We start from the raw sequence: 7,313 nt of genomic DNA, 5'->3' as shown, positions 1-7,313 counted from the left end.
TAGAATTATACCGTCTACCTCGCGATAGTGTTAACGTCATCAATGAATGCTATGGGGAGACATTAATTCCTCTCCCTTGTATCTTTACTATTCTTAAATAGTTAAATAATAATATTTCGTTCCTCTAAATAATAAACCCGTCCAGTCTTTAGAGTTTCAAGCGCGAATGCGAGAAATATTAATGTTCATGCCAATAATTTGTGTAATGAACGTCGACTCGGCGTGGGGGGAGGGACGCGACGCCATGCTCAGTCGGTGACGGTCTCGGGAAGCGGACACGTGCAAGGCCAGAAGGAGGCAAAGCCACGCTTACCGTACTCACAAAAGACGCCATTGTCCAGCAAATAGGACACGTGTGTCTATCTACAGATGAAAGCCGCCACTGTGAGGCGTGAACGACCTTGCAGATAATATCTTCAACTAGTGCTGGTGTTAAATAAGGGACCCCTAGACTTGGTTCCTGACGACACGTGATCAGCCAACTTGAAACGCATCAATCCAGGATAGGTTCACCGGAGCCTGGGATGCGAAATTACGGCAATCTTAATACTTACACAGTGCCCACAGCTAAGTACCTTTTATTTGATGCATCATTTACAGGTTTAATAATAGCGGGGTGATTGCGCGTCACGCGGCACGACAACACCTAATAACAGGTGATTAGAAATTTCTCTGTAGATATCAATAATCTTGAATATGTATTGAGTAGTTAAATCAATTGCTACTGGTAGTTATTTATTTTGCAGCTCGAGAGACGAATTCCTCATGCTGTCTTCTCCATGTTAACCGTGTCTGACGTCGGTGTACCAGACTTGGAGATTAAGAGGACTGCCAGGGTTATCTAAAGGAATCTATTACCAGCTAAGGCTTATTTCTTTTACTCATAACATTGCAATTTGATACATTCAGAATGTTTTCAACATAATGTGTGATTTACTGTAATTCATTATTATGCTCATATTCATGTTCTTCTTTGTATGAATAATATTATATTCTACATTAATTATAGGATTAGATTATTATTAATAGAATTAGTGAACGAACCACACTGATTCCTGGACGTACTGACCTCCAGTAATAACCCCCCAATGTAGGTGTTTGAGGTTTGGTTTTAATAATACAGCCCATTAATTATTCTTATGATCATACTTTCTAGTCATATCCATAGTCACTGGTTTCTTCTAGAATTTTATCTAATGATCTGAAATTCTCAGTTTCCCTCTTTACTTTAAAAGCGGGTGGTCCTTCGTAATTTAATTTACTACTTTAATTATTAATTAATCAGAATCAAACCCAAATATCCCACATTATGGTCCTCGAACCGGATAGGCATTAAATTTATAATTAAAATATTAACCATTAATAACTAATCCTTGTGTGATAGAAGCTAGACTAACTATTTAATTAATTGTGTCAACTAACAGTGTAACACATCAGTTAGCCTAGATCACACTAACAGCTACCTTATACATAGCTTCAGTGGGTCATAGCCAATTACCCACAACATTTAGACCTACACTTCATACAGAAGTAGAATCCTTAGGTCACCAAGAGCAACAGCTCATAACCTTATATTAATCACTAACACCAATTAAGTGTTAACCATTTAGGCTATACCAATGTTTCATTATATGGCTGTCAGCAGACTGTCCATTATAGCCTGAATCCATGTTATAATTACTAATTCACTCAAGTCAGTGGATCATTAACATTTAGGGATCCAGTATACTAATATAAATTACTGATCTCATACTAGTTAATCATTACTAACCCTGATAACATTTTATTCCACAATTAGGAGTACATTTAGGAGTTAGATAATATTTACGGCAGTAGAATACTTGCCAAACACAATTAATTCCTTTGTGTTCATTTAATTTCTTATACACATAATTACACAAGTGTATATTATATAAAATACAAAAACCCAAAAACACAGCACAATTATTTGCACATTACTGCACCATAATATAATCTTTGCCTACCTTTGTTAGGTAGCAATTTAGGCTGTGATTGTGTTGAATTTGGCACGAGCACAGACTAAATATAGTTGTAGTTTCTCAAGTAGAAATTCACACGACTAGGCTTGAGCTAGTTAGTGACACATATATTATTCTTTTGTGCTGACCCTATCAAGGGTGGGAATAACCATTTATTGTGTAATTATTTTATTGCATATTTCTATGTATGTCTTTGAGTGTTACTGTAAGTCTGCTACCCATCCGAGGCTGATTTGGAAGAGCTAAGCTGAGGAACACCTGTAGTGAGACCAAGGTACCACTCAAATCTTAGTTGCTTATTATTAGGTAGGTAGCTAACCTCTAAATGAGGTAAATTACAACCAGCCTCAAGAAACATCAGGCTGTCAATACTTATACCTGCTCTGCATCAAGGAGCAGACTATAGCTATACCACTAGCTACATAAGCCCTATCAGGCTCAATTTACCACAAGAATGAATCCTTTAGAAAGGAATGCAAGATTCTTGACAGCTCTTCAAGCTCCTTTAGGAAAACTGCTTATGAAATGTCATTTCTGTGTCGAAACTGACCCAGGTGACGTCTACAGACTAGCAAGTTCCATAAGGATCGCCAGCCAAAAATATGACTACATCAAGACTGTAATCGAGACCCACAGGAATTTACTCCAAGCCGGTCATACTGTCTCAGACCACTTACGTCTAACAGAATCTGATCTCGATAACTATGAACATTCTGTTCAAACCAGTTTAGACCGATATAAGGAGGTGCTTGCGAAGCAAGATATTCCCGAGTGGGTGGATCAGATCATTAATAGACCTGTATCCAAGCTAACACTCAGCTCAGATGAAATACTTGAGCTAAATCAAGACGAGGAGAATCCTCTAATCAATGCTGATCACTATACAGGATCAACAACTGAAGATCAACCTTCATTTTCTAACCTCTCATCTAATACAGCTTCATGTGATGATTTGTTTACAGAGTCTGATCAAATTTCAGACCACTCTTCTCAATGTTCCCTGGATTCTATAAGTTCAATACATAATGCTACTGAATTAACTAGCTTATCACCAGAACCCAGAGAAACAAGTGAAGCTGCAGATGAAACAAGTGAAGCTGGAATGATCAGTGAATCTGAACCAGAAAATGATAAAGCTAATGCTGCAGCAGCAGCCGAAGCTGTAATCAAAGCTGAGGCTAAACAAGAAGCCTTAAGCAACACAAGTAATGGTCACAATTGCTCACAACAGCCTTCTAAAGTAAGTGCTGACAATGAGAAGACTATTATAAACCTTGTGCACCAATTATTAAATTTATCTTCACCAGAACAATCAGATGACTCTTTACAAGCTTTTAGTTTTCAGCTTGAGACTCTGATAAATTCTTTCAGTAAAGAGGTGGATCACCCAACTACTGAGTGGATGACTAAAATTATCATCCAAAGAAAATTGTCTGGTGACACACTTAATAAATTATATGTATGCCAGAATGGTAATACCCTGTCAATGCAGGATATATTTACAGGTTTTCGTAATATGAGCAATCATACAGCAGACCAAGCAATTAATGCTAAATCTGAATGCACCAAAACTGTACCTACATCAGTTTCCTTGCTTGAAACTCCTAAAGTGACACTGTCACTAGGTAACCAAGGTGCTAATACTCAATGTAACAACAATCAGTTAAATACTGATTCATCAGTGAGGCCTAAGAGTCCCACAGGTGCTCCTAAGAGACCTAATAGTCCAAAGAGCACTGCTAATAATCCATGTAACCAGAATCAGTCAAATACTGATTCATCAGTGAGGCCTAAGAGTCCCACAGGTGCTCCTAAGAGACCTAATAGTCCAAAGAGCACTGCTAATAACTCCACAGGTGCTCCTAAGAGACCTAATAGTCCAAAGAGCACTCCCAAGAGCCTGTTAATGGTTCCCCAGAGTACACCAAGTACTCACAAGAGAATAAATAACAAGCAAATGCAAGTAGCAAAACCATCACAACCTGCTAATACTGTTTTACCTAAACCGGTAACACCTAAACGATCTGCAGGATGGGGAATGTGCTTGTTTTGCAATCAAAAACATTCTCTGTACAAATGTACTAATTATCCTAATAGAGACACAAGAGTCAGACGACTCAAACATTTACACAAATGTACTAGGTGTCTCAAACCACATAATGTTAACAGCTGTGACACCCCACTGAACACCTGCAATAGGTGTAGAAGGGGCAAACATCATGCTGCACTGTGCAAATTAGTTAGGACTAATTATGTCAATCCTAGAATAGGAGGTAGAGAATCTACACCAGTACAGTGCTGCAAGGTGCGAGATGTGTACAGCGTAACTTCCCAAGCATCTCAAGTGGATGCTGCTTTGCCTACCGCCCAACTTCAAGTGAAGAACAGAGGAACCAAGATCACCATACGTAGATTATTTGATCAAGGTTCCCAGAGAACTTTCATTACTCAAAGGGCAGCAGAGGCACTTAATTTACAACCAATAGGACAGGTAAAATTAAACTTGTCAGGGTCCATGATAAATCGAGGAACCCATGAATACACAGTAGTTCAACCGCTTGTACGACTGGGTAGTCAAGCCAAGGCTGTCCAAGCCATTGTTGTAGATCAAATACCTTTAGACTTAAATATTAAGGGTCTGGGGTACACAGCCCACTTCCTGCAGGAACGTGAAATTAAATTGGCTGACAACAAATTAATGTCTGACCGCCTTAATAATGTAGATGTACTAGTAGGAGCCGACTACTATTACCAGTTCATAACTGGACATGTTAAACGATTGGGAATGAATATGCTCCAATCTGCAGGAGGCTACTTACTTACTGGTAAAGTTCTGAATGTGAACAAGCCTAAGCCTGCCAATAATAAATTAGTCAGCAGAAAATCAATTCTCCAGCAGCAAGCTAAAAGGAGAAACACAGCTGAGTAATAAACTCAGATAGAATGTAGTGCAATTGATACTCGCTGAGATGTTTCATAGCTCTCAGTGAAAACCAATGGTCCGTACTCAAACAAGTACAAGTCACAGCGACCAACCCATTGAATTCACTGCAGAGCTAGAATTATTCTCGACAAGTAGTAATTGACCACACTCAGTCTTCCTAGTTAAATTGTAATGTTAGGCTAGAGAATCTAGTACTCCCTAGGAATTAATAATGTTTGGCTAGAGAATCTAGCACTTAATGCCACTGGCATTTCCTGAATTTAGTGATAACATTCACTAGGACCACTGGTCCACTATCCTTGCGCTTAAAGGTTTGCCAAGGAAACCTTCTTAATACCATGTTTTCTGCACTAAGAGTTAGTGATAAATACTTGCATTAATTGTTTGAGTTGTTTTTTCTTTCGTTTCTGCTTATTTAGTGTAGGAGCGCAACACGAACAAACTTGCACACTTACTAATAGGTAAGCGAATTTTCAGAGAACTAATATGTTTAATGCATTGCCGTTAAACATTAGCATTGTTAATTAACATGCTTCATGAGCTTAACATAGCTCACCTTAGAATTAACGTAATAATATGAGTGCTCGTTCACCATGCGCACGAGCTTAATATTGCTCGCCATGATAACTGAATGACAAAGCTCCACCTCGTTAATTCGAGTTCACTGAACTCACCCTGTTAACTGTTAACGAGCTCCATGTAGCTCACCCTGTCAGCACTGCTGACGAGATCACTGTATCTCACCCTGTCAACACTGTTGACGAGTTCACTGAACTCACCCTGTTAACTGTTAACGAGCTCAATGCAGCTCAACCTGTCAGCACTGCTGACGAGCTCAATGTAGCTCACCCTGTCAACACTGTTGACGAGTTCAATGCAACTCACCCTGTTAGCACTAGCTAACGAGCTCACTGCAGCTCACCCTGTCAACACTGTTGACGAGTTCACTGCAACTCACCCTGTTAGCACTAGCTAACGAGCTCACTGTAGCTCACCCTGTCAGCACTGCTGACGAGCTCACTGCAGCTCACCCTGTCAACACTGTTGACGAGTTCCATGTAACTCACCCTGTCAGCACTGCTGACGAGCTCACTGCAGCTCACCCTGTCAACACTGTTGACGAGTTCCATGTAACTCACCCTGTTAGCACTGCTAACGAGCTCACTGTAGCTCACCCTGTCAGCACTGCTGACGAGCTCACTGCAGCTCACCCTGTCAACACTGTTGACGAGTTCCCTGTAACTCACCCTGTCAGCACTGCTGACGAGCTCACTGTAGCTCACCATGTTCAAGAGTTTAATATAACTCGACCTGTTAATGAGCTCAATACTGCTCACCATGTTAATTTGTGTACATTTTTGCTCACGTTTAGCTTAGTCCCTTACTTAGGTAGGTTAGAAATTCAAACCATTTATTTAGGTAGGCTTAGGGACTTTAGTAGTGTCAACTGAGTACTAGCCTAATCTGTACTCACCATTAATTACAGTTGACTATACTTATAGAGACTGATTTAATAAACTCAATTTCATGTAAAGGTGATTTCGTATTAACAAGTTTACAGTGTCAAGCCTATGAGCTGCCATTTAATTAGCTCATAAGTCAGAATGACTAGGCTACTAATCTCACTGTCGACTCAGAATTTTCCTTGATTTTAATGAATAAACTTTTCAGTTCTCTACTTTCTATTATTTAGCTAGTTAGCAAATTAGTTGTACCATCAGTCAGCATGACTACTGCACGGCAGTGCACATTTAATTCAATTTCCTCATTTGAATTTGAGGTGATCGTGATGCTGCGTGATGTTATTGTCTAATAACTCAATAGTTACAAGTCACAGCGACCCTAGACAGTGACCTCATTGTAGTGTCATAGTCTCCTTGATCTTGAATGACTAATAATACTTTACTGTATAATCATACAATAGTGTTATCAGTTCTTAGGAACTTATTCTGAGTTTACCTACGATTCAGCAGCTACGTAATACACCATTACATGTCACTGCGACCCTAGTAGTTGAGTTTATTGTGAGCTTTAGAGCGTTCCTGATTACCGATAACTTAATCATTTAATGTTTCAATATGTCATGCATGTTTCCACTAAGGGAAACTGCAAGCCTATTACAACTCTGAACAAGAGTAATTTCTTTCACTTCCCACTGAGACAACCGTGATGAAACTACGATGTGATATCACGTAACGAAACCTTACACGTCACTATGACCCAGGATATCGCATCACCGTAGATTCTGTTAGTTTAAATTGGGAGAGTTAAATTTATAAATATTGTGTAGGCTACAAACAACATGTTTCATTTGACATGTAAATAGCAAGACTCAAGTTCTTGTAAGTCCTTGATAAATCCGGGACGTT

This window comes from Procambarus clarkii, chromosome 39 (assembly GCF_040958095.1).
Source record: "Procambarus clarkii isolate CNS0578487 chromosome 39, FALCON_Pclarkii_2.0, whole genome shotgun sequence".
Taxonomy (NCBI): domain Eukaryota; kingdom Metazoa; phylum Arthropoda; class Malacostraca; order Decapoda; family Cambaridae; genus Procambarus; species Procambarus clarkii.
This window is presented reverse-complemented; position numbering follows the sequence as displayed.